The sequence below is a fragment of the Microtus pennsylvanicus genome, chromosome 9 (genome assembly GCF_037038515.1).
Source record: "Microtus pennsylvanicus isolate mMicPen1 chromosome 9, mMicPen1.hap1, whole genome shotgun sequence".
Lineage (NCBI taxonomy): Eukaryota > Metazoa > Chordata > Mammalia > Rodentia > Cricetidae > Microtus > Microtus pennsylvanicus.
This window is the reverse complement of record NC_134587.1, coordinates 28,927,501-28,955,193: the sequence shown is the minus strand read 5'-3', so window position 1 is coordinate 28,955,193 and position 27,693 is coordinate 28,927,501. Positions and strand designations below refer to the sequence as shown.

General features: G+C 43.8%; 1 protein-coding gene across 4 annotated transcripts in view; it reads left to right on the top strand.

The window, feature by feature from the left end:
* Lypd6b (LY6/PLAUR domain containing 6B) overlaps nt 1-27,693 on the top strand; it is a 161,733-nt gene that overhangs the window by 16,366 nt on the left and 117,674 nt on the right. For all 4 annotated transcript variants that reach the window (XM_075985261.1, XM_075985262.1, XM_075985264.1 and 1 more), the window contains exon 2: nt 11,120-11,206. The gene's annotated coding sequence lies outside the window, so the exon portion shown is untranslated. The remainder of the gene's footprint in view (nt 1-11,119; nt 11,207-27,693) is intronic.

Sequence of the window (27,693 nt, the reverse complement as noted above, 5' to 3'; positions counted from 1 at the left end):
TCAGACTTCATGATTTTATAGGTTTTGTGTGTGTTTCTTGTGCTTTCTTTTAATCCTGATAAGGTCTTATTTGTTTGTTTGTTTGTTTTTTGCCTGTTTGTTTTCTAGAGAGAGAGAGAGAGAGAGAGAGAGAGAGAGAGAGAGAGAGAGAGGAGGTATGGAGTTGGGTGGGTTCATGCAATTGCCTTAAGAATGAACTTTGAGCCTTGCTGTGTTGATTCATATGCATCATGTACCTCAGAAAATAACCTAGAAAACAAACCCCCGAGTGTGGTTATAAGGGATCGTCTAGATTTGGTAAACCCCTGACCATGCCTTTGAGGGATTGTCTTTATCTATCTAACTGACATGGGAAGATACACCATGACAGTGGGTGACCACCGTTCCCTGGGCTTGGGACCTGGACTGATTTAAAAGGAGAAACCTCATTGAGTGACTGTCAATGTTCTCTGTTTTCTAACCTCGGATGTGACGTGGCCAGCCTTCTCGAGGGCCTGCTGCAAGGACACCTATCGTGACGGACTGTACTTTTGAACTATAGACCGAAATAAAGCGTTTGCCCCTTAGGTTGCTTTTGTCATGGCACTCTGACCCTCCATCTCTCCCTCCTTCCCTCCTTCCCTTCTTCCCTCCCTCCCTCCCTCCCTCCCTCCCTCCCTCCCTCCCTCCCTCCCTCCTTTCCTCCCCCTTTTCCCTCCTTCCTTTTTGTTTTTGATTCTCTACTATGTTGTTACTATGTTAGCCAGGAGTCCCTTTACAGATGCTGGTACCACGTGATCTGGACTTTCCAGCCATCAGAGTTGTAAGCAAAACTAAATTAATTTTGGTGCTTCTCAGCTCCAAGTATTTTGTAACAGCAGCACACAATGAACAAAATTACACCTATTCTTTTAGATGCTTCTTTCCCAGGATAGTTGAAGGAACTGCATTGTTCTGGACTTTTTGGCGTTTGCTGTCAGCTCACTGGGAGCCTGCTGTGAAATTGGTCTGACTCCTCAGCTCAAACCCCTAGGCAGATGCCAGGGTAGAGGACTGGGAGGGGCAGTTGGGTAACATTTACTGCTGTGTAACTCTACTTCCCGGCTCCCATAGACTCCTCCGGGCCTGGGAGTGGAGTGGACCCGTCAAAGAGGCTTCTTTTGCCAGCATGTGAGGCAGTCTCAGTCTCATCTCCTGGCTTGTATTGCTTCACAAATATATCCCTTCTCCAGGGAAGAGGGAGAAGCACAAGGAGGGAAGATGCTCTGGTAAATTCGCTTCTCTATTTTATGGACAGGATTTCAGCAGTTACACACCAGATTTCTTAAATCTTAGTCACTTATTAGATTAAAAGTTAAGCGATATTTCTAGATTACACTTGGTAATTCAGTATAATAATGTATAAAACAACATTTTTTTTCAAGGAAGAAAAGGGAATGCATCTAGACTTTGCTAACATGTGCAGCTTGTATATCAGAACAAACGGGTGATGTGGTTGGCATGGAAGAAATAAATTCAGCACTGATGAGGTTTGTCTCTTGGGGAAGGAAAGCGAAGACATGGACCACAGGGCTGAGCCAAAATCAAGTCCTTCCTTCTCCTCGCAAAAGGCAGCAGGAAAACGAATCCTAATACCAAGCCAAGTATGTACTTCAGAAGTGATGACTTTTTTTTTCTTTCTTAAAGTGGTTCTAAAAGGCACAATTCAAAATACTTGCTGCAAGAATAGACATGCTGAAATCTTAATGGTGCAATGCTAGTTTGTTGAGTAAAAAAAAAAATGGGGCTGGATAATGACGAATCATAGCTATGCAAATGGAAAGAAAGATCATCATGTCTTATGCTCCGGGGTGTGAACCGATGGCAAGAATTGGACCATGTTTCTCAGTGGAGAGATGGATTTAAGATGGGAAATTTCGGGGCTATGTGAACCTCCCCTTAAGATTCATTTGCAGTACATGAGATACTAAAATAATTGGTCTTCCGTCAGCCTTTCTGAGGGTCCACCTCTGCAAAGAGGCAGCTGTCAGGTGACAAATCCTCCCTGTTTCCTCTCTCCTTCTCTTTTCCCCCCTCTCCCTTTCTCTTCCCCAATGCACATACCCTTTGCTTCTAGAACTTATATTTTAATGTTAATAGAGAACTGAAAACAAGTGCAAATCTATATAGCACATACTGTAGAACTCTTTCCTAATATACCTGGAAGGATCACCAACGCAGGCAAGCAAAGGTTGTAAATCTTGACCAAACTACACAATGGAGTCTTTTATTCTTCTGTTTTTGTATATATATATATATTTTCTGAGCCAAGGGTGTTATTTCCAGTTGTTTCGGACTAAGAATAACATTACCACCCAAGAAGTAATAACCCAGCCCCATGAAATAAGCAGAAAATTCAAACAGTAGTCAGTGACTCAGCTACCAGGTACTTACCAACCCTGCAATTACATTCTCACAGGCCTCTGTGAATGGGTGAGCTGATTTCAAACCAGTATTATTATTTAGGTGGCTTCCTGCTGCAGTGACTTGATGATAGGTGGAGCTGTTCATAATTTCTTAGAAAATTTTTAAAAATATTGTATATATTTGTTTCAGTATATTTTTAAGCTTTGTATTAACAAATGGAGTAATGAAGTCCAAACTATCTTTAGGTTAAAATATACCAAAGTTTTCCAAATAAGATAATGAATAAGAGTTATTTAGTAAATTATTCGTTGAGTGATTCAGACACAAAGAATTGTCAGCTTAGACCCCAGTAAACTACTGTACCCAAAAATAAGTTCCAGAGAGATGGACATGGCAAAGAAAATTATGGGAGAATTTGCAAAATATATACAGGAATGACTTTGTTTATGGTTTAAATCCAGAAAAGTCATTCATGGGAAAAAGAGACTATTTGACTATTTCAAAGCTGAAACTTGTACACATGAAGAAAGAAGCAGCTGGGGAAATTTACATTAAGTTTGTAATACACACAATTGGGAAATGTGTGAGCAAAGGGCTGGGGACCTCATAAGGTGGGTGTGAGACACAATAACTACCACTTGTGCGTAGTTTTCTATGACCATGTGGATTCACTGAATCTGCTTATACGGATTGCTTTGTATTCACAATGTGTTGTAACCAGCTTTGCTCGCAGGTTAGCACAGCCCATGTCTCTCACGGTTCTGTGGCATAGTTTTCCGTGGTTTCAAAGCTTTTATTGGTGAGCGAGTACAGCCCTACGTTGATGGAGTTTTAAGCATTAAACTAAGCTTTTAATGCTGGATGCCAGGGTTAGAGAAATCAAATATGTTTTCTAGTACTTCATCTGCTTATACAGCCAGAACCTATCATTAGAACCATGGTTACCGACAGCTGTTTAACAAAACGGAGTGATTTACCAAGAAGCCCGGCAGTTGCTTTATCCTCTGTTCCAGGGGAGGCTTTTGCCATTCAAACCTGTCTTAGCAAAGGAGGAAATATCATTTGAGGTCCCACGCTTTTCACAACATGTCATCGTTATCGTTAGAGGCCTTAGTAAAAGAAACACATTAATTGCTATCCCAGAGTATCTCTGTGACTGTAGTATTATGCTAGGGCTCTTTGTCAAGCCTGCCAGTCCCTTATCTTGCTTTTATAGCAGAGGAAATAAAGGCGCTGGAGACCTGTCTTTGAGGTCACACAACAAGTTAACAGCAGGTAAACATTAGAGCTGGCAGCTCCAGAATTCCCACTGTGTGTAATTAGTTCACCACAGGCAGGAAATGGCAGCACTGGGAATAAATGGCAGGTGTGGTGTTTGGGGACCTGATGGCTGGTGGGAATTCTCTGTACTCTCGTGAATGGTTAATTAACTTAGTGTCTCTTTGAAGGTCTTCCTGCATCCAATGTGGAGGCCTCTTAGCTCTGTACTTCTTCCTAGGCTCAAGGAAAACATCGAGTTTGCCTCAAGGTATCTGGAGGGCTTGCCGGGTGATGATGCTTGCTGGGTGTGGGCCTGAGTAATTTTTAAAAGCACTTGGGTAGCTTTCGGGAGGCTTTATGCAGTTTCTCACTGTGGTTTCTGTTGTTTTCTCCCAAAGGATCTCAGAGTGCTTGGGAAGGATGAGGTTGGGAGTGAAGGGCAGGGCCTGGCCTGACTGTTGGCAGTTCTCCCTGCTTCTGCCTCTCTGGTGTTGTCAGAGGTTTCTGCTGAGTGCAAGCATTGTTGGTCATCACGTGATCAGGCTGTGGCGTGCATGCTTGCCTTTGTCTTCTTTTATAGGTATCGCATTTTCGGACATCCATCCGAAGGCATCTGAAAACATCCTCACAGGAAGCAGTGTGGTGTTTGGCAAGCACCGGGGTACACTTATGGAGAGTTCCAGGGAGTGCAGGGGCACTCTGCCAAGTTGGAACTAAAGGATAGTGCCATCATATGTTCTAACAAGCTTATTAGTCCTAGAATCAGGATGATCTGAATTCCGTTGACCCCCCGCGTCGGGACTGGAGAGAGATGACATGGGCTCCTGCTCTAGGATGTTGAGAGGCTGGGCTCTTGAGTGTGCTTGTCCTTTCTAGAAAACCCTACTGACTTCCTAATGTATCAAACCCGTGTATGGACTTTACAGTCTGGAGATCAGCAGCATCAGTACCATCTGGGAACTTAGACGTGTAGGGCCCCAGCTTTCTTCTCCTGTGTCTTCAGGTGCTATCCAAGTGGTTCTTAAGCCTGCTTAAGCTTGGGAATTTCTGCGGTGCAACTGTCACTTCTTTCACTGGTCAAAATAGCTAGTCATCAGTGAAAGCTTTATCCTGACCCTGCCCTTTATGTATATACCATGACCCTTAATCTTAGTCTCATCACACTATGATAATAATAACTTATTTCAAATTTCTCTTTATGATAAATTAAGGAATGTACAGTATAAAAGCCCCAACAACGCATAAAAGTGAAAAGTAAAAAAGCAATTCACCCCTCAGACGTATTCTAAAAGTACATCCTCATTTCTGTGCGTAATTTTAAAAGACTTTATGTTTTTTTTTTCTCCCCTGATTGTAGGCTCTTTGTGTTGTTACTGTAGAAAAGCAAAAGGGAAAAGGGTAAGGAAGTTGGAGACAGAGATTTGCTAACTTAAGTGTTAGGGTTTTATTTGTTTCTTTCTTTGTTTGAGATAGATCTCTGTGGCAGCCCTGGCTGTCCTGGGATTTCCTTTGTCAACCAGACTGGCCTCAAACTCACAGAGATCTGCCTGTCTCTGTGCCATCACCACCTGACCAGGTGTTAGGGTTTTATGTAGTAGCATTTCAGTCTGTGTTGGTTTGAAGGAAAATAGTCCCCAAAGGGGATGGCACTATTGGGAGGTGTGGCTTTGTTGGAGGAAGTGTGTCACTGTGGGGTGGACTTTGGGCTTTCCTATGCTAAGGATACTGCCCAGTGTCTCAGTCTACTTCCTGTTGTCTGCCAGATGTAGGAATCTCAACTACTCCTCCAGCACCATATCTGCCTACCTGCTGCCATGATCCATGTTATGATGATAGTGGACAGGACCTCTGAAACTGTAAGAGAGCCACCATAATTCCATTTGTTCTTTATATTCCATGTGTTCTTTATAAGAGTTGCCATAACCTTAACCTCTGAGCCATCTCTCCAGCCCTCTTATTTTATTTTGTATTAAAGGAGCTCTGGTATAATCATAATCACTGATATCTGAAATAGCTGTTTTATGATTAGATTTATGGCTTCATTTTTCTTTGTGCAAATGAAAATTTTAATTGACTACTCACTGCTGTGACATAGTTTGTTTTTACTTCCTTTTGGATTAAACATGGTCCAACCATTCTCCTCTCAAACTTGCTATGGGGCTGACCTCTGGGGAGGAGTGAGTGCATGCTCAGACAATCTCAGGTCAACTGCTCAGAAAATTCTACATGGTCGTGGAACCTCAGTGCGAGGAAACAGACTTTTGCTATTTAGGCTTCTTTGTTGATATTGAAAAAAATATGCATGGCAGAAACTTTTTTTGGCCGTGTCTGTACCTTTTGAAGGCTGCTTGAGAGCAAACTGACATGTGGCCTTTTTAACCTCTTCAGGCTAACTGGCTTTTTTGTTGAGTCAGGGAAGAAAGGTCTGCTGTGGTTTTCCCTGCGGTGTCTTGGCAGTGTTTTGTTGTAGAGCACATCACCACCCTCAGCACTGCAGACTGCGTTGTGACAACTGAAGGACCTGGAGCATCCTCCCGCAGTGGACCGGACTGCTCAGTTCCAGGTGTTGCAAGATTAATGCTCTGAGAGCCTCTTAAAGCTCAGCTCAGGAACCCAGGCAGTCAGCAAGTGTTTCCAAACATTCACTCTAACTGTGTCTTTCAGAGACCACTAAGAGAGATGCAAAGTGTATTTCCAAAAATCCTAAGTAATAGCTATGATAATTTTCTCCTCTCTATTTTGTCTCACTCGGTTTTTATAATTTCTTCTCAAAAACCCATCCTCACTGCTCCTTCGCGACTTTTCTAAAGCGTCAGGACCTTCTCCCCAGGTTGGTTATTATATAGACTGCGTTAGCCTCTGCGGCTTCTTTTAATTTCCTGATAGCTTCCCAGGAGAGCGATTTGTCCATTTTGTGGGTAGATAGTGGGAGCGGCCTTGGGCAAGCTCAGTGGGCAGGACTGTGGCTTATGAGTCATTAATAACATAATCTTTTTGTTACACAAGCTGCCGGCCATGCCCTGCAGTCCACACCTGTCACCTCGGTGACCGACTGTGTAGACTTGAGTGGCGTCCCTGCCTTAAAGCTGTTTAGGAACATTGGTTAATGGAAAACTGTTGACACCAAACACGAAACTGGGTTAATGGGGACCAAGTGGAATTGATGGGAGGAGACAGCAGATCTTAAGGTGCCGTTCCCAGCTGTGGTACAGCTGTGCCGTTTATCTTGACTGATAGTGTTTAGGTTGAAAAGCAGGCTGGGCAGGGAGAAGGTATAGTCTGTATATGGCATGAGCCATCTTGGCTCTGAAGCTTATCAAAGATCTTGAGGCCTTGTTAGACTTCTAAAGATGCCCATATGGTGAATTCCAATATTCCACTTTCCCATGACTGCGTGCTATCGTTTTTTGACCAGGGTGCCATGTTTACACAGCGTCGCCGAGTGTGCGGTTCCCTAGGGTGCATAGCTGCTTTGCTCTTGTCCGGGTGCATAGTCAAAGCATGAAGAGCTGGTGTTTGTATTCAAAAAAGTTTAGGATTTACTCCCAGGCAAGCATGTTAACTTAATGCATAACTTTTTATTTTTTCCCTCTCCACCCCTACAGGTTTCTCTTATGAAATATGGATGTATACATTCTTGGGGAAATAACCATTAGGGTTTTGAATAGATGAAACTTGGTGAAGGGGTGGCTTTCCATCACTGGTAGCACTGAGTGTGTCTAGCAGCGAGGCTCTGTCTGATCTTCCTCCCTACTTTTGCTTCTTTCTCCTTCCATCCCTGATGTCAAACAGTGAGTTCTACCTCCTTCATGTTCCAACCTGCTGTCTGTAGTCTACTGCAGGACCTTGGTGCAAACACTTCTTCTGCCTGGAATGCTCTTGCTCACTTCTCTATAAGATCGTTTCCGTTCCTTCAGGCACAAATAGTGGCTTCCTACTGAGGATGTCCATGGCTAGCCTTCCATGATATCAGTCCTTTCTTGTGGGCCTTCCACATTTTATATCTTGATTCTCTCTTTTATCTTTCTCCTTTTTTTGGGGGGGGGCTGATCAATGTCAAATTATTTAAGTTATATTAGCTGTTTTGTTGACCCCTGCCCCTCTCACTCTTGAATACATCCAATATACTTTTCCTAGAGGCACGGTAGAGTTTAGACTTTCATTCCCAATCAGATTCTAGCAGGTAGAGCATTAAAAGCTCCCTCTGAATAGAAGGAGGGGGAGAAAAAGTACTAAGTGACGTTTGTTGGCTTCTGTCTGTCATCGCGGACCTCCGCAGCTTAGACGCAGAATTTATCTGGCAGTCAGCCCATTCATTACGCAGAACGGGTTTAGACACTGAGGTGAGTTTTGAGGTTTCTGTCTTCAAGCAGTGTTAGCAGTGTCTCTGTTAGCAGGGACAGGAAGTAAGCTCTCAGTTGGCTTTGGGGTTTAAAGTATATCCAGGGAATCCAGAAGCAGCTCCCTATGTACATACATTTCTAGGCTTTCACACGTTTCCAGGAAGTCAGCAGGTGGTAACAGACACAGGCTGAGGACTTATGGGAGGTAATGACATAGCGACAGGCAAACGGGATCTCTGGCACCGAAGGTCCATTCTCTTTGGTCCATGCATAAAAGGTGTATGACTTACTTATCGCCGAATCCCACACCCAGCCTTAGCCCCACCGCTAGGTGAGGGGCTAGACAGAGAGGGATTCCTGTGCGGCTCTGTAAACAGTGATAAGACGGTGGGCCATGAAGCTCAGCTTGGCAGGGGTTGCTTGGGATCTTGCTGAGTGCACAGCAAAACTTAATTAACTGTGCAAACATTCTATTCAAGATAAGACTATAACAGTTGCCTTGGGGAAAATTCTTTGAGTCAATATTTGTTTGATCTTTTATATAGTATTTTGGCTTTGGTATTCGTGCTGGAGCACAGTTCCTATTATATATGCTGCTTTCAAGGGTTTGCTGTGTTTGCATGCCAGGTCAGCTCTGGAACAAGGAAAGCTGGGAATCACTGTTTAAACAGAGGTCCTAGGGACTTCCCACTGGATGTCTAAAAGGTTGAACTTTAGGTTTTGTTTTAAGTGGTTGACAAATCATTACTAAAAATATGTATTAAGGGCCCTAGTTTGGTCTCTAGAATCACCTTCACCCTCATCATCATCACCACACATACACACACACACACACACACACACACACACACACACACACACACATCTCCCAAATAGTTACAGTGGCCGTGATTTGTTGAACATGGCATGTAAGAAAGGCCAAGTCATTGGCCTAGTGCTCTTCTGAGGGTGAGTTATCCCCTTTAATCCTCTTAGCAGTCCCGTGAGGTGAGCGATTATTGGTCTGAATGTTCATGGGGAGTACACAATATGGTGTCAGTCTGGAGAAAGGGGAGACTAAAGAAGTTGGAAATCAGAAGGAAAGTGTCCGGTCTGGTACTAGTCCTAAGCAACAGTGGTGTAATGGCTGGTGGGGAAGTGACCAAAGGTATGCTCTGCTCTCGACATTGTTTCCTTCTGCAGTTACTTGGGCCTTTCTGGGCTTTCAGCGCCCCTCTTCTGGTGACAGAGACAGCAAACTAAAACACACAGAACGGCAATGTCATGCGTGCTATGAAAACAGCAAGGAAAGGAGAAAGTTCTGGGGTCGTGAAAGGGGATTTGCAATGATACTTTCGTAGGAACTGCTGGAGCATTTGAGTGAAAATGGCAGGAGGAAGTGCTGAGGGCAGGAGCCTTCAGGGCCCTGGAAGGGCCCTGTACCTAGTTTAAGGGACATGGAATTGGCCAGAGGGCTGGAAAGGGAAAGGTGAAGTAGAGGGGCAGCCTGGGGGGGGGGGTAGCACATGCCCACCTTTGCTGGCTTCAGTGGTGTAGTAATAGGAGCTTTGCTATCATTTCCTTATTTTTTTTTTCAACCCCGTGCCTTGTAGCTGCTCCTGTTCTTACCTGGCAGGCCTAGCGCAGTGTCTCAGTTCTAGACCCATTCTTGTTGCGGGCACGGGTGTGATGGCAGCCGCAGAACCATCAGCTGGCAGGTGACAAACCTGTTCAAACCTGGGAGGGAGCAGGCAAGTCACCCGGATCCCTACCCTAAGTCTTCTCTGGGTCTGCACGCCTGGGTGTCTTCTTCAGTTTTCTGTATGGTACTGTATGTGTTCCTGCTGGAGCTGGATCTGCAGCCTCATTGGCTGGATGCTGGATCCTGGAATCTGCCTTGTTCCTGCTGGTTTATTGTTCAAGTCCGCCTATGTGTTCCGGGGTCTGTTGTTTTGGGGGTCATTCCCGCCTCTGTTTAGGCCCTGTGATGGACACATGTTCGGAATACTCACAGGGTGCTTTGAGGACTCCACATCCCTGCTCTGATATTGGTCCCCATGCAGCTACCATTGCTGTGCCTCCGTGGACAATGGATTTGGAGCCTACCTATACTGATGGGCTGTGTTTCTGCAGATGCACACTCTTGACTTTTGTCAAGATGCCTTGGGGAACAGGAGACAGCTTGCAGGTTCAGTGGAGCCTGGAATACCTGTTTCTGATCCTCTCCCATAAGCCCAGCATGCTGGTCCTCGTAGGCATGAGCACAGGCCAACAGAGATGGTGAGGAGAGGGCCAGGGTGACAGCAGTGCCCATGCAGAAGGACATCACAAGTCAAGAGAGGAAGTTTCAACAGATGGAGCATACCGGCCCCACGATGGCTGGATGAATGGTCAGAAACCAAAGTTCACAGGCTTAAGGAAGAATGTTAATTAAATGGTTGCAAATTCAAAAATTGCTTTTGGAGAGACACTGAGGCAAGTCAGACCAAGCTGTGTGAAGAATGGGAGGCAGTGAGGACCTATGAGTGCACAGTAAGGAACTCTGAGTTAGCACAGCTTCAGGTCAGAGGCAAGCTAATATTTGCTAGTAGGATTAACCATTAGGTCACTTCTCTGATCTCTCTCTCTCTCTCTCTCTCTCTCTCTCTCTCTCTCTCTCTCTCTCTCTCTCTCTCAGTTTCAGATTTTAGTTGCCGTTCCTTCTATGTAGATCTAAAATACCGGTGAACTTTTATGTCCCTGATAGAGCAATTATAGCACCAACAGGCTGGAGTCTCAGAATTCTGGAGTGCAGTTACTTTGTATATTCTCTTGGTGTTTTTCTTCCTGCTTCCAGCCATAGGGACTTGACTTAGAGGGTGTACACAGAGAATTTTCCACTTGGTTATGAAGTGGGGTAAGCTCTCTGAGCTCTTAGCTCCAGAGAAAAGTCATAGGGCTGAAGAAATGCTATAGCAAACATACAATGTACATAGACGGTGACTACATGAAGGGGTGTTCCCTTAGCTAGCTTACTTAAGGTAAATGTCTCCCTGTGCCCGTCACTCACTTTCCTGAGAAGCAGATGAGTTTGAATTAATGTTTGCTGAGCATCCAGAATCTCCTGTGGAATTGCTTCAAAAATGCTAAAATACAGTCTGTTTCCTGAATAGGTGGTTCATTTGTGTGGCTCAATACTGAGAAGCTGAGAACGGAGAAGAGAGAAAACACGGCTCCTCCCATCCATCCTACACCACTTGGTGAGTTTTTGGCTTCAAGGCAAACCATGTTTCTATGTTAACACACCCTGTGCCGTCTTCAGTCAGTAATAACAACTGTAAAGGGAGGTTATCTGCAGATTCCACCCGCACAATTCCACCGAACCGGAAAATGTTGGAAGAACGTTGCCCCGTACAGAACATGTACAGACCTTTTCTCTTGTCCTGATCCCCTAAACAATGCAGCACAATGACTATTTACACAACACTGACATGGAATTAGTTACTATAAACGATCTAGAGATGATTTACAGAACATGGAAAGCAGGACCTGGGGACTCAGGCCTGTGAACTCAGGCACCTGGAGGCTGACGCAGAAGGTTGCGAGTTCAAGGCCTATCTGGGCTGTGAGTCCAAGGCAACAATTGAGTAGGATCCTCTATTCAAATTGCAATAAGAAAGGGCTGAGCCTGTGTTACCAGCCCCACGTTTGAACAGTGTGTGTATCGCACAGTGTGTGCAGTGCCCTAGGTTCAGTTGGAACAAAAGGGGATGAGGATAAATATTAGCCACATGCAGAATCGATACCACGCCACATAAGGGGTTCTTGTATCTAGGGACTTGTGTGTGTCTGAGAGAATCTAGGAGCCAATGCCCCTCAGATATTGAGGTGTAATAACTTATTTCATAAGTTAGAGTAAGTCGGACAAGAGTTTGTTGAAACTCAGATCATCAATTCAAGTTATACGTGTAAAGATTTATAGCCAACAAACCTCCGCTGATGCAATCATCCAAATCAGACCGAATCAAACCGAATTAGAAAAAGCCCAGGTGACCTCCCCAGAGAGTGGTCTTGACCCTCTCTGTGGAGGGGTCACCGTTTGGCAGGCTTTCTCGGAGGTGGAATCTGCACTGCAGCAACTCTCAGAGGAGGGGGCTGAGGGTGGAAAGTTCCACCCAAACATTCCAGACTCCCGGGATACATGGATGCCAGGGGCTGGGTGAAACCTCCAACCAAACATCCCAGACTTCTTTGATATAGGGTACCTGGGGGCTGGGGTGACTCCTGAACCCAAATAATAAGATCCCTGTATACCATAGAATCTAAATCTATGATTTCAACTCAGTCTGGCTCTTGGAGAACAGTGCAGTGCCTATATCCCCAAGGCAGGTGATGAGGTAGGGTCTTAGGTCTCGCCAGCCTCATGAATAGGAACTGGTCAGTCATGTGTCTACCTGGAGTAAAGCAAGGGGGAGATGATCTTGGAAGGGATGGTGGCTGCCCACATTCCTTATCTCAGGCTTTGGTCCCATGATGGTGATCTTTTCATGGTCAGAACCACAAGTCAGGCACTATAGGATGCCCATGACTGGGCTTTAGTTATTTCTTTGTTCAAAGAGGGTCATCTGTAGCTGCCCGGACTGGCCTCTGACTGGCCTCTGACTTTAAGGTCTTCCTGCCTCAGACTCCTGTGCACTGTGATTGTAGTTGGGCACTGCTGTGTTTGGATCTGGGTTTTCAATTTGGGCTCCTCCTCCTCTTCATTTCCTAAACTTGTCTTAAATCTTTAGCTGTTCCTGTTGCTCCCTTAGGTGCAGTGCTGGTCTGACTGAGAACAGTAAACAAACGATAATTTAAAAAAAAAACGTGGAAGCAGCCAGTTGGGTTTGCTTTTACCATTTTTATTTTGATGACTCGATACCTATATATTCATATATACAATACTATATATATGGTTTTGCATTTTATTGAAATTTTATTGTATATTTTATTGAAATTTACAATAGTGAGCAAGCAATTAGATTTGTGTGTTTGACCTAAATCTGTTCATGTGATAGAATTAAATAAAAAGATGCATGGGGTCAAAACGGGAACCAGCAAACCATGATTTTGAACTCCTTAGCTCAATATTGAGACACCTCCTCAGAAAGTTGTCAGAGCCGTGGAAAAAAATGAAGTCTGTTTTGTGCTAAGGACTAGAGGGCAGAGATGGCTGGGCACTCCTCTGCAGAAGGGATTTAATAGAGAACAACTTCAGTGAGCCCTGAGTTTGACCAGAAACTTGCATGTCATTCTAAAGCAAAACTAAGTATTTCCCACAAAAGCAGTGGTTAGAAAGTTGACCACAGGGGGAGCAGGAGGGAAATGGGAGGAGGGGAGGAGGTGGAAATTTTTAATTAAATAAAAGTTATGTAAACTGAAAAATAAAGAAAGTTGATCACAGAACTTTTAGGTATTTGGGAAGGGGGAGGGGGCAGTTAGTCAAATGAGTCCTAAGTCCCTGAAATGCTCATATTCCAAAAAGCAGCCAAGGAAAATAAATATGACTGACATATTTTGAAAAGCAGTGTTAATAGAGCATAGTGTGTCAGGACACGTCTGGCGGGTGAATAAAAATAATCAGAAACAAAAGAAAATATAAATCAAACCCCCAACAGTAAGACTGTATAAGATGGTGCTGCTCAGTGTGGTGTTTTCTGGGAGCCAGGATTATCTGGGAAGGGTGGGGCATTGTCTTGATTTAAGATTGATGTGGGAGGGCCCAGCCCACTCTGGGAGGTGCTACCCACCCCTAGGCCTGTGGCCCTGAGTTGTTTACTAGAACGAGCTGGGCAAGCTGTGGGGAGCTAGCCAGTGAGCAGCATTCCACCACAGTCTCTGCTTCAGCTCCGGCTGGTGTTTCTGCCCTGGCTTCCCTCAGTGATGGACTGTGATTGGGACACGTAGGTCAACAACCCGTGTCCTTCCCAAGTCGCTTTTAGCCAGTGTTTTATCACAGCAGCGGAAAGTGAACTTCATAGCCTAGCTCTGCTACTGAGGCAGGAGGATGAGGGAGGCAAGGACAGCCTAGAGTAAGCAAAGTCCTGGGGAAGAATCCAAGATGGTGGCAGAACGGCTTTTTAGTATGACAAATGAGATGTCAGAATTTAACGCCAAAATGAACGTGACCTGTCAGACAGAGCCATTACTAAAAACTTTAGAATGATTTTTATACCTGAGCAGTCACACCCAGCGGAATTTTTTTTAAAGGAAATGTTTGATATACAGAAAACAGCTCTCTAGAGTTTAATGCATATTAATTCCAGCATTTGAGAGGCAGAGGCAGGTGGCCTGAGTTTGAGGCCAGCCTGGTCTACAAAGCGAGTTCCAGGACAACCAGAGCTGTTACACAGAGAAATCCTGTCTGGAAAAAGCAAAAACAAACAAACAAAAAGTGTAATATATAACACATAATTGAAAATGAGATAGCATCTAACCAGAAAGATAGGTGTATGAATTCTAGCGCATTCATACAATGGGCTGTTTTATAGCTTAAAAAAATATTGAGGTGTGAAGCAGAATAAAATTTATATAGGAAAAGGCAGGAAGGAAATGTTAGCCATGGTTGTAAATATGTAAGAGGATTTAAAAAAGATTTTATTTGTACGTATATGAGATTGTGCAAACATGGATGCCTATAGATGCTGGAAGAGGGTATCAGATCCCCTGGAGCTAGAGTTACAGATGGCAGGGAGTTGCCTGTAAGGGATTCTGTGAATTGACCTTGGGTCTCTGAAGCACACTTAAACACTGAGCCATCCCTCCAGCCCACGTAAGATTATTTAAAAAAACAACAAACACAAACAAAGAACAACTCTTTGCATCTAAGAGTGAGCTATAATGAAGATATATTACAAAAAAGTAAATAGAGAGTAAGTACATTCTTTTAAAAAAGTAGAATAAATACATAAAAGAAACCTGAAGTTGAAAATGGGTTAAAAATATCATTTTCTTTGTTTGGTAGAGGGTGCTATCACAAATACTTTGAGTCTAAGTTGTTCACGGCATTTTGATGAGTTCTTTTGCTGTATAGAGACAGGCACTGGTGCGCTGTATAGCGGCGGGCAGTGGTGTGCTGTATGGTCATGGGCATTAGAGTGCCATCACTAGAGTTGATTCCGTGGTGAGGACAAAGAACGAACGGGGTGAAGTGAGTCATTGCTAATCTAGATGTGGACGGCTTGCAGCCTCCACCACCGTCACCTCCATGCTGGGCACTTGCTGTGATGGCCAATGGCCTGCTGACCACAAACATTAGGCTGAAAGTGACTCTGTGTCACCAGGAAAGAAGGTCTATTGGAATGGCAGTAGGTCCTGGTGGTGTGATTTACGCTGGGACCTCCTGCTGTTTTCCTTAAAGACAGACCTGGGAAGAGGCTGTTGAATTCGCAGCCGGATTCACATAGAGTGTGACAGTCAGCATGGCCAGTTTGTCTGGTAGGCTAACAATGTCAGGACACAGTGCTTCACTGCAGGCCAGCTGAGGGTCCCTGGACTGAGCGAGTCTAATCTGAACTATAACAGGATTTCCGCTGTTACTTTATATCCCCAGACAGAGGTCCCCGTGTCCTACCACAATGGAATCGTCATTTGGATTGATTTTTGCTTTCTTCCATAGTCTTCAAATGCTTTGTTTATACCATCAGTGAGGGTTTGGAGGACATAAGCCCTTCCTGTAAACCAGTGGTTTGAAAAGTAGGCTGAGGACTAAACAGTGACTTCCTCCAGAGGAACTGGTCAGCATCTGTGTTTTCCACACAGCGCAAAGGGAAGCTGCCTCCTCCACACAGGTCATTAAGGCGAGCCCCAGCCAAGGGTGTTCATTTTAAAGATAGCCACACGGGTGTGGCTTGTTTTGAAACTCGGAAGAACAAATGGCAATTTCTAATACTACTGCCACTAAATTTAACCAAGGTTCTCTCAGTCTAACATCAGAGCCAGGGTCTCATTGTGTAGTTGAGGCTGGCCCTGAATTCACAGCCCCCTGCCTCCGCTTCCCCTGTGCTGGGATGGCAGGCATGTGCCACCGCGCCAGCTGCGGTGTGGGCTCTGATCCGCAGGCTGGGAGCTAGGCTGCAAAGTGTGTGAGAGCAACTGTCCTTGTTCCCACTGGCCGGCCTCTTCCTACCCAGCATGTATGGACATTCAATTCATGTCTTAAATGAGATCATTTCCATTTTGTAGAATTTAACTCTAGCCACATAGTTCCAGCTAATATTAAATCCAATCTAGATATTACAGGCTTTTAATGCGATTTGGATTTGAGCCATAATGGGCATATCCCAGAGTTCAAGTCATAAAACCCACCCAAATGCTGACTGCTCTCTGAGGCTCATTTTTTTTTTTTTTTTTTTTGGTTTTCTGGGACTGCATCTGAAGCACACTACGTAGCGCATGGTTTTTGCTGGACTGACATTTTTGGAAGACAACACAGACTCATTCTGTGGTAAAGTTCAAAAATGCTTGGCAACTACCAGGCCCTCTTGGAGTCCCATAACTTATTAAAATACCATTTCTGTTCACCCTCCCAACCCCTTGTGTTTCCTTTTCAGTAACTACATTCTTTTTTTTGCAGATTTAGGTATTTGAAAACTAAGTCATTCCCATAGTGACCAGCCCACAGGGAAGTTGTATGGCGTCATTTAGATTCGTGGGGTTAGGAGGCACCTTCAGGAAGGTGCTCTCGTTCCCAACATTTGCAGAGACCTCTTAAGCCATTCCACATGCGGGACCCAGATCGGAGTCCTCAGGGGGGCGGAGCCTGTCATTTCTTTCATACTTTTGAAAATTTCTACGGCGCAGTCTCTCTTGCTTCCTACAGTGGTTTGTGGTTCCAAGGGACTCCTTTATCTTTCTTCACTTGTTTCTTTGTCTTTGAAGCAAGAACAGCGCAGCTTCGACAGTCACTGCCAGTGGAACTGTGAAGGTGTTAGCTTGTTAGAGCCACCATAATATTAATGGCAGAGGATCCACGTGCGGGGGGGGGGGGGCATGGCAAAAGTGCACCGAGTCACTTGTGATGTGAGACTGAAAGCCAGGGCTTGGCAGGGCTATGCCCTTCTGTCCCCTCTGTGCTCCCTTCTCCGGCTTCTGGTACTTCCTTGGTTTGTGACAGCAGAACTCCCAGTTTCCAGCTGATGTTCTACCTGGGGGTATGTCTGTACCCAAACGCACCCTTCTTAAGAGGACACCAGTTGGGTGGATGAGACCCACCCTTCTCCAGAATGAGCTCACCTTGCCTAATTATATCTGATTGCCAAATAAACTCCAATTCTGAAACTTAAGGCTTGAGATGAGTATTTGGATGTGGGTGGAGCGTGTATGTGTGACCGTGGCAGTGAAATTCAGTGCAAGGAACGGTTAGTGAGGAAGTCAAACAGCATTGGGCAGTCTGGGAAGCTATGTTGCTTCTCTCAGGTGCCTTCCCTTCTTGCTCTTAACACTCAGACAGGGGCTGGAGGGGCAGTGCTTACTACTCTTGCGGAGGATACAGGTCTGGTTCCCAGCATCCACATGGTGTCTCAAAACCCTCTGTAACTCTGTAGGAGATCTGTTCTCTTTTGGCCTCCACAGGCACCAGGCACGGCATATACACACTGTCAAAATACTACACATGTTTATAAACAGTCTAAGAACAGACAAACCAAACCAAACTGCTATTACAAAACAAAGCAAGTATCTAATAGATAGATTTGGCCTCTGCCGGAGGAGCAGGCAGAAGTCTTCGAATCTGTGTATTGAAATCTTGGTTTATGTCCTGTTTTCTTTCCCAGTTTGAGCTTCTGTGTACAAAGGTGACTAGATCCGGCCTAGGCTGTAAACAGGCGAAGCTACAGGTGGCTTTGTGGCGGCCTCACTTGTTTATTGGCTTCTTTGAGATCCCAGATAGAAGACATAATAGAAGATCAAAGGCCTTTGTAATTACTTCCCCCCAGCAGTTCTTGCTAATGCCTGCAGAGCTATTTGTCAGCTGTTGCTAGGACTGTGTCTAATTTCACTTTACATAGAGACTTAGATGTTGCCTCCAAATTGCCCTGAGCTCTTCTCTGTCTCTAAGTTGACGATTTTATGTAACACCACTATTTCTTGGGCTCCTTCAGAAGCTTAAGTCAGAGAGCTCTTGGTGCAAGATTTTACAGTGCTCACAACTTTATGTAAACCTTTCGCTGAAGTGTAGCATGCTTACAGAAAACCAGAAGACTGGGATTCACTGAACAGACTGCTTTGAAAGTATCCCTGGCGAGAGATAGATCCCTATCAAGGACCCTCTGTCATGCCCCCTCCTAGCCACTATCCCTCACCACTGTTGGAATTTTATGTTCTCTCTCTCTCTCTCTCTCTCTCTCTCTCTCTCTCTCTCACACACACACACACACACACACACACACACACACACACACATTTAGAGACAGGATCTCTAGCCCTGGGTTGCTCTAGCCCTGGCTGTCCTGGTGCATATTTTGAAAGATATATTTCTGTGAGTGTGCACATGAATGTGTGTGTGTGTAGGCCAGAGTAGTGTCTGCCTTCTTTCAGTAGACATTATGACATTATATGAAGTTTCACCCATGTTGTTCTAATTTTTCTATATTCCAGGAAGCCTCCCTATTTTATTAATGACAGATACTGGGTTTTTTTTTTGTTTTGTTTTGTTTTTTGGTCTTATTTTGTTTTTTCATTGCTGTGGTGTACTGGAACTACATTCTGAGTATCTTTATTTTTTCCTTCAAACAAGCAAACACATGTTGAAGTAATTCATTTTCTGCTTTCTAATATTTAATTTTTGAAGGTCTCCCAAGGGCCTTAATTTTGTGTCTATGGGATGTTGTTGGAAACTTTTTTTTTTCTCTCTTTTCAAAAACTGTTTGCTGTTGAGGGGAACATCTAGTTGGGTCTTTGGAGTTTTCTAACAGTGAAGTGTGAAAAGAAAGATGTGAACCATGGCAAGGAGGCCACTTGGAGATGTCCAGGGAGCCACAGCAGGACGAGGTCATACGTCTTTGCTGTTCTTGCTTTGATTCCAGTGTAGCTTGAGCCTGTGTCAGGAAGCAAGCTGTTCTTTCGGTGATAAATGACTGTGGGTGCTGAGACTTGCGAGGACTTGGGTTGCGGAGGGAGCGGCACTAATGGTTTTAGGAAAGAAATTGCTGGCATACTCCCTTCCCCTTACTCCTGCCTCTTTAAGCAAAGATGACTGAGCCTTCTGAATACAAATTCTGTTACTATTTTTTGTGTTTTACGTGAGTGTTTCTTTCCCTTCTTGATAGTAGTGTTTGATGACAATGAGTAATTCTACATGGGAGTCCATGAATCAGGATAGTTTAAGACACTTGGTGTCTGGTGAATGGCAAGACCTCCAGAACTGCAGCAGTTGTAATTGTTTTATTATTATTATTATTATTTTTATTTCCCAGTGGAGAACCCAGGGTTGGCAGATTTCTCTCTCTCTCTCTCTCTCTCTCTCTCTCTCTCTCTCTCTCTCTCTCTCTCTCTCTCTCTCTCTCTCTCTCTGTGGTTAATAATCACACTGTTCTAAGGCAGCCGGAAAGGCTTGTGAGCTGAGCCTGGCTGAGAACAATCATAATTCAAGCCCCCCTTTCTACTCCGCTGCCCTCAGGAAATAAGGAATGCAGGGTGTGGAACGGCCTTCTCCCTAACTGCCTGGCAGCACTGGCTGTGCCTCTGCAGAGAGGCTGAGTGCCAGAATGTGAAACAGATGTGCCCATTGTCAGATTACAAAGCCAAAGCCCACGCCAGGTCCCTGGGCTGGAGTCTAGGGGTACTGAGCAAAATACCCTCGATGGGACTAAGAACGCACAGTCGGTTACTATGCAGGCAGTTGCTGTAGAGGACAGTGGTCCATGTGTTTCCAGTAGGGTAATGGACAGACAGCTACTCAAAGGTCAGCGGTCAATGTGTTTCCAGCTTTGATGTTGTCTTAGTTCAGGTTTCTATTGCTGTGAAACACCATTACAATGGAAACTCTTATAGAAGAAAACATTTAATTGGAGTGGCTTACAGTTTCAGAGGTTTCGTCCATTATCAGCATGGTGGGACATGGCAGCATGCAAGAAGACATGGTGATCAGAGACAACAGGAAGTGGAGCATGGGAGACCTCAAAGCCCACCCCCATAGTGACACACTTCCTCCAACAAGGCCACACCTACTCCAGCAAAGCCACACCTCCTAATGGTACCACTCCCTTTGGGGGGCCATTTTGTTTTTCAGATCACCACAGAGGCTATACAGGCAAACAGTTGCATGTGTTTGCCCTTCCCTCTCTCATTTCATTTATAGCATTCCACCCCTAAATACTTCAGAACGCACCTCAAGAAAAGGGACATTTTCTTAGATTACCATTACACAGCATCACACTTAAAAAAATGTACAGCAATCTTTTTAAAAATCATCTAATATCTAAAATATTTTCAATCTCTTCTGCTTATTAAAAAATCCTTTTAGGTTAAAGTTTTTCTTCTAGCACCTTTTGTATGCCTGGATTTGCAAGTAGATACAGTTTAAATTTGGTTTTATCATGGAATGTCTTATTTTCTCCATCTATTGTGATTAAAAGTTTTGCTGGGTATAGTAGTCTGGCCTGGTATCTGTGGTCTTTTAAAGTCTGCAGATCCTGGCTTTTAGAGTCTCCATTGAAAAGTTGGGTGTTATTATATTAGGTCTGCCTTGAGATGCTACTTGGTCCTTTTTCCCTTGCAGTTTTCAATATTCTTTCTTTGCTCCGTACATTTAGTGTCTTGACTTTTATGTATCCAGGGGATTTTCTTTTCTTATCCAGTCTCTTTGCTCTTCTGGAGGCTTCTTGTACCTTGATAGGAATACCTTTATTAGGTTATGGAAATTTTCTTCTATGATTTTGTTGAAAATATTTTCTGTGTCTTTGACCTGGGTTTCTTCTCCTTTTACTATCCCTATTCTTAGATTTGGATTTTTCATAGTGTCCCAAATTTCATGGATGTTTCATGCCAAGAATTGCTGAGATTTAACACTTTCTAGACTGAGGTATCGATTTCTTCTATTGTGTCTTCAATGCCTGAGATTCTCTCTTCAACTCTTACATTCTGCTGGTGAGGCTTGCCTCTGGGGTTCCTTCTCAAGTTCCTAAATTTTTCACTTCTTCATTTCCCTCAGCTTGGGTCTTCTTTGTTGATTCTCCTTCTACTTTCAGATCTTTAATGGTTTTATTCATTTCCTTCCACTGTTTGTACTATCACAGATTTCTTTAGGAGAGTTATTAATTTTCTCTTTTAGGACCTTTATTGTATTCATAAAGGCTGTTTAAGGTCTTTTTCTTGTGCTTCAGCTGTGTCTGATAATCAAGCTCTTGTGTGGTAGGGTTTCTGGGCTCCGACAGAGACATATTGTCCTGGCTATTACTGATTTTGTTTTTTGCACTCCTGTTTGCACACGCTTAGAAAGATTGTGATTCTTGGTGCTGGTATCTGGTCTTGTCTTTGTTGGATGGGTTCCTTGGTTCTTAGGAGAGTGTGGCAGCTGTGTATTGCCTGATAGGATACTCTGGGATCTTGACAGGTGTGGCCACTGGGGTTTCCAGGTAAAATGTGTTTCGAGGTTTTGGGATCTGACATTTAGGAGAGAAGATGAACTCGGGGAGAGATAAGTGTGCCCGCAGGAGAGAGGAAAGCAGGGTGCCCACCAGGATCTGCTTAGTCCCCTGGTAATAGGGGCAGGAAGCGAAGAGAGGCTCCAGCAGGTGGTTTGCTACAGAGCTGGGGATGAGACTGGGGAACTGGAGCTGGAGGAATGGAAAGAGAGGCGATGACCTGTAGCTAGGCTACTCACCTTGTTGGCCAGAGTGGCCTGCATGTTCCCAGGGAACCTAGGGGAGGAAACTCTCTTAGTTATATACAAACATCTTGTGCAAAATTTAAGTAGAATGTTACAGGCTTCATGTTGGGATCACGGGCAAAGGCTAAGTGTTAAGTCATTTACAGTTTAGGGAATCTTCACAATGGTGATTATTTATCTGTGTTAAAGTAGAGACCCCAGGACAAAAGTAGTTTCCAAAATTCTCTCATTGAAGAAAAGTCATCTTATTGGGGGAGATGGTTTATTATATCATCTAAGAACATAGGACTGGGCAGAGCTATCAAATATTTTCTGAGCCTCTTCCTGAGGAGCTATTCAAATTCTTGAAGACTCAGTTTTCTCTCCCTAAAAACAGTGGTAATTTTTAATACCTGCCGGAGTGAGAACTGGAGGATGAACACATGCATGTACCGTGTGTAGGATCATACTGTCATCTTAGAAGTGCATTGGTTTACATACTGCACATTCTAGGAATGCTGTTTCTAAACCAGGAGCCATTTGGCATGAAGTACAACAAACAGAGGAAAGAGAACACTCCAGGCAAGTAGTTAACCTTCTGTTGTGTGGCAGTCTATTATGAGCCCAGCTAGGGGCTGGCTAATAGGTTCTCTTTTAGATTGGAAGGGGCTGGTTGGCAGGCTGCATTGAGGCCGTGAAGCTGCATCTGGTGCAGTGGGAAGAGCTGGGATAAGCTGTGCAGGTTCCAGAGGGATGACGGGAATATGTGTACCAAGCCTTTGCCCCACCTCCCTCCAGCTCATTGCGAAGCTCTTTGATCTGGTAATGCTTTCTTCTGCACCTTTTTTTTTCTTCTTATGTTTGATGTGAATCCATGATCTTGCAAAATTAAAAAGTTCACTCTGGTGTTAATAGCTTTCCTGAGTGATGTTTACAACTTATGTTTTTGTTGTAGACAATGTATAGAAGAAGGTGCTCCCTTTGAATAAATGAAGGAACTAATTTGTTACTGATAGCATCTTTCATCGGTTGGCAACTTCCTGGCTTTTTGTTTGTTTTGATTAACTTTATTTATTGTGCAGTTTTATTTGTCCCATACCTGTCAGTTTTTAAAAAGTATTTACCTAAAAGTATTAACTGGTCCGGCAAGAAACATTTAAAAATCTATTAAAAAGCCCAAATCACTTATTTTGTAATTTGAACCTTAAAGACCTATATGTTAAAAAGCTTAGTCACCTATCTGTGTTACCATTGGGAAGTGTGGAACCTTAGGAGATGGGAGAAGGTGAGGTCACTGGGGACTTCTCCTTATGGGGGCCATTGGGATCCCAGACCCATCTTCTGTTTTTGCTTCTCAGCCACACGAGAGACAAACACCAGACTCCTGTGTGCTATGCTTCCACAGGCCTAAAGTGATGTGGGCTAAAACCTTTGAAACAGTGAGCCAAAACAATCCTTTACTCGCTTCAAGTTGATTGTCGCGGGTGTTCATCCCAGCAATAGAAAGGTCACTGACAGAATGGAACTGTGCACTGGCTGCATGCGTGAGGGTGTGTCCGAAACTTCTGCTCTTCAGAACTAGGATGGGACCATTGTGCTTGTATCTTTATCCTCTTTTTCCTCAAAATTCACCTATAAGTGTGTAATGAGAATGAATACCTACATTGAGAATCTAAAATCTGTGGCTCGTACTGAGTTGTTTGTATGGGGGGGGTAGGTCATTCTGGGTAGAGCTCCATTGATCTAGTGTGGTAAGAATGTTGTGCCATCAAAAGATGCAGAATTAGCGGCAAAACATGGGTGATGTCCTTTAACAGGCCTTAAAGTTCAGAAGTCTATGAGCCACTTTATGGAAGGCATAGATCAAGCCCACGCCATTAACACCACATAGACTTACACACAATTATATTGTATTTGGTCACATGGTCACTAGTCTTCCAAGAATTGTTTAGATATAATTTCCTACTGGCCAGAGAGGGCCATGATGACTTAAATGGCAGAATGATTTGGTGTGCACTGAAATAACACATCTCTTCATCTTTCATTTCCATTTTGGATTTTCTTCTTTTGGCTTAAGAGAGGACATAGTCACAGAATGTTCAGAGCAGAAAAAAAAATCTTTGTTAATTTTGTTAATATTTCTATTCTGTTGTCTAGAAGAACAGAAACAATAGGATGAATATCTCTAGCTCCTTATGAAGAATGATTGAATCAGCTTATGTTAAAGTAATAAAAACCCTGGTCTAATACCTGAGACACTGAGAACCTAGGAGTAGCTGCCTCACACTCTGGAGACCCACAACCCTGTAGTTCCTTGGTCCATGATGTTGGGTCCCAATCTGGCACTGGAAACCTGGAGGAAGTGTGGAGAGATGCTGGTCCTTAGTTGGTGACAGAAGCCTGGAAACACCGGTTCTGTTATCATTCACAGAATCAGCAGCGGACATTTTTGTTAACTGGATGGCAAGTGGGAAGGCCAAACAAGGGGATGGTGCAAATCTCCTGCCAAAGGAGAATGCCCTACGGCCACATACATCCCTTTCACCTGGGCTGCGGACAGAAGGTACCGCTCACACCCACCTGTGTCTCCCACGTCAGTTAAGGCAATCCATACAGTTCTTAGGTATGGCTCCCTGCTAAGGTGAGGCAGGGCACCCACATATTTCCAGAGTATTTTGGATGGACCAGGGAAAATTCAAACAATGGTAATTTGCAGTCTCCATTGGATCTTGTCCCATGCTCAGTCACTGATGCTTCCGAATGCTGACATTTTATATACTAAAGTGTGCTTATGCATGCAATAAAGGAGGACTTCATTCTTGATGTCTTATGTCGACTAAGGCAGAAGTGGCATTACCTTTTAGGGGACTCTTGATTAGAGCTTTGCAATAAAATAAAACCTTGCACATATTTTCATGTGAATAACTTTGTTTATTCTGTGTTGCATGTGTTGGAATTTAGAATCTAAGAAAAGGATCTAAATAAAATGAAGGACTTAACCTTTGTCTTTATTTTAGTGCATTCATATATGAATACACACAAATATGTTTGTAACACAATGTATAATATGTTAAATATTTAGCACCATGATTATGTATACAATAAAGATATGGTTATATATAGAGAGATTATATAAAACATTTAAAATATTATATATAATTATTTTTAAATGATGATATATTAACCTTATATGAAATGTATATTAATATATGTAAAGGTTAGCAATTTGGACATTATTCTGGTGTATTGGACTTTGGACACTACCCTTAGTTTCAGTGGTTGCTGGGTATTGAACTCAGGACCTCTGGAATAGCAGGCAGTGTTCTTAACCACTGAGCCATCTCTCTAGCCCCTTAGCTTCAGTTCTTTAGCCTTTTCAATCATTCCAACTATGTCCTCTTCATTTCAGAGGAGGGCAGTTCCAGTGGTAACATCTTGAGCTGCGTCTGGTTTTCCTGGGGCTTATATCCTCATCATAGACAGCACCCTTTGCTTTTTAAAGTTACACCCGCACAAACCTGTGAAAATATACTGAGTGGAGTTTATATTCTTCTTTTCGTCAATTCATTTATGATGCTGTCCATTCCATTCATAAACCAATGAACATTTATGACATATTGCGCCACTTGAGCAAATTAAATGCACAGGCGTTATGGGCTGTGAAAAAGAACCAAGGAAGGAGAGAGAGGCATGAAAGGACCACGGCTGACAAACGCCAGCCAGTTTTGAGGGCTACTGCTTTGGGAAAAGCTGGTTTAGGATAGAGGTGTGCTGAGAAGATGAGTTGTGGTTCCATGAGAATTAGATGCTGCAGACAGTTTGTGTGAGCTGTGGTACCCTGATTTGGTGGTGGTGGTAGAGGGAGGGGGAGACAGGCAAAGCTGAGCTGGAAGAACTGCAGCGAGCAGGGAACTGGAGGTCTTTGTGTGGCTTGGTCTGACATGTGCATGGGGAGTGGGAATTTGGATTGGAGGCGAAAGCCTTGAGATTTAGGAAGTGACACAATTGCAATGTCAAAGTGACGATTAGGTAGGCTTTCTACATGGATATGAAAGGTGTCTGAACTTGTAACACAGGGGCTGGGGAGATGGCTCAGTGGTTAAGAGCACTGGCTGCTCTTCTAGAGGATGTGTTCAAATCCTAGTGCGCACATGGTGGTTCACAACCGTCTGTCACTCCAGTTGCATAAAACTGAAAAAGAGAAAAAAGAAAGAAAATGACACCAGGATTTGTTTGTGATGCTACAGTGACCGAGGGCTCAGTATCAGTGAGTCAATGGAGTTGACCAGATGTGTGAGGTTAAAGACTCATGTCTGAGGCAAAGACTGTACGTTGATGTCTGTGTTGGTTCTTCTTTGACAATACACAGACAACTTTTATAAGAGTATGTGACCATTTCCCCAACAGCCTACATCTACATGTGGTTTCATGACTGAGTTCTGGTTAGCAGGGTGTCAGTAGAGTTGATGCATCCAGCTGACAGGAAGCTTTCCTTCTCAGAGAATAAGAACAAGCCTCCCATCATCTTCTCTTCTAAAGCCATTGCTACCCTGGGGATTCTGCCAAGGGCAGCCAACTAACCCTGCTTCATTTCAGGATGGGAGGAAGGAATGGTTTCCATCAGGAGAAGACGCAGTAACTTTAAGAGAGAGTCAGGTCTCAACTGAAGTTTAAAGTTAGAAACAATACTTTGAGAAGACACATGGATTCTTACATACTGCTACCTAGAGTAAGGTTTCCAGAGGCAGAGTAAAAAAGTTTGGAAGGCAGGCAGTAGAGGAAGGTGCTGGGAAAACAACACTGAAAGGGGGGCTAGAGGAGAGTCCTTGGGACTCATGGGCAAGAAGTTATGTTTTTGATGGAGAACAGAGAAGTGCGGCTATACCCTTTGGATACCAGTAATGCGATTTCTCAGAAAATTAGGAAACAACCTTCCTCAAGACCCAGCAATACCACTTTTGGGTATATACCCAAAGGATGCTCAACTGTGCCATAGGACATGTTCTTAACTATGTTCATAGCAGCATTGTTTGTCATAGCCAGAACCTCGACCCAAGAATGGATAAGGAAAACGTGGTACATTTATACAACGGAGTAACTACACAGCAGAAAAAAATAATGACATCTTGAAATTTGCAGGCAAATGGATGGATCTAGAAAACATCATATTGAGTGAGGTAACCCAGACCTAGAAAGACAAATATTGTATGTACTCACTCATAAGTGGTTTTTAGACATAAAGCAAAGAAAAACCAGTCTACAAATACAATCCCAGAGAACCTAGGCAACAATGAGGACCCTAAGAGAGACATACATGGATCTAATCTACATGAGAAGTAGAAAAAGACAGATCTGAGTAAATTGGATGCATGGGGACCATGAGAGAGGGTTGAAGGGGAGGGGAGGGGAGAGAAAGGGAAGGGAGCAGAGAAAAATGTAGAGCTCAATAAAAAATGTGGCTGCAGAAACTGGCCTCAAAGATCCAGGCAGGTGTTAGGTGGAGCCTAGATTACTGAAGATTTGGCTTGGATGGGTTCACAGGTGGAAGTAAAGTCTGCCGGTGATAAAGCTTAGGGCAGGGTTAGACCAGGGTCTACAGGAACTTCTAAGGAACTGTCCTATGTTTAGCCTCATTCCCATTAAGACAGGAAACACTCTTCAAAAGGGGAGTGTAGACCATTACTGTTCATTGTTCTGAGCCAGTGCATGGTGCTTTTTAATGGTCTGCAAGCGCTCTGTAAGTGTGCATAGGCCATCCCTTTAGAAATCACATTTCGGCCTCTCCCCTAGTATTGGCATTTTGAGCTGAGAGTGGTTGATGATTTATTTTCTGCACAGAGCTGGCCCTCTGTATCCTCTGACTTTCTACTGCCACATTTCCTTCATTGCTCATGGCTGTCA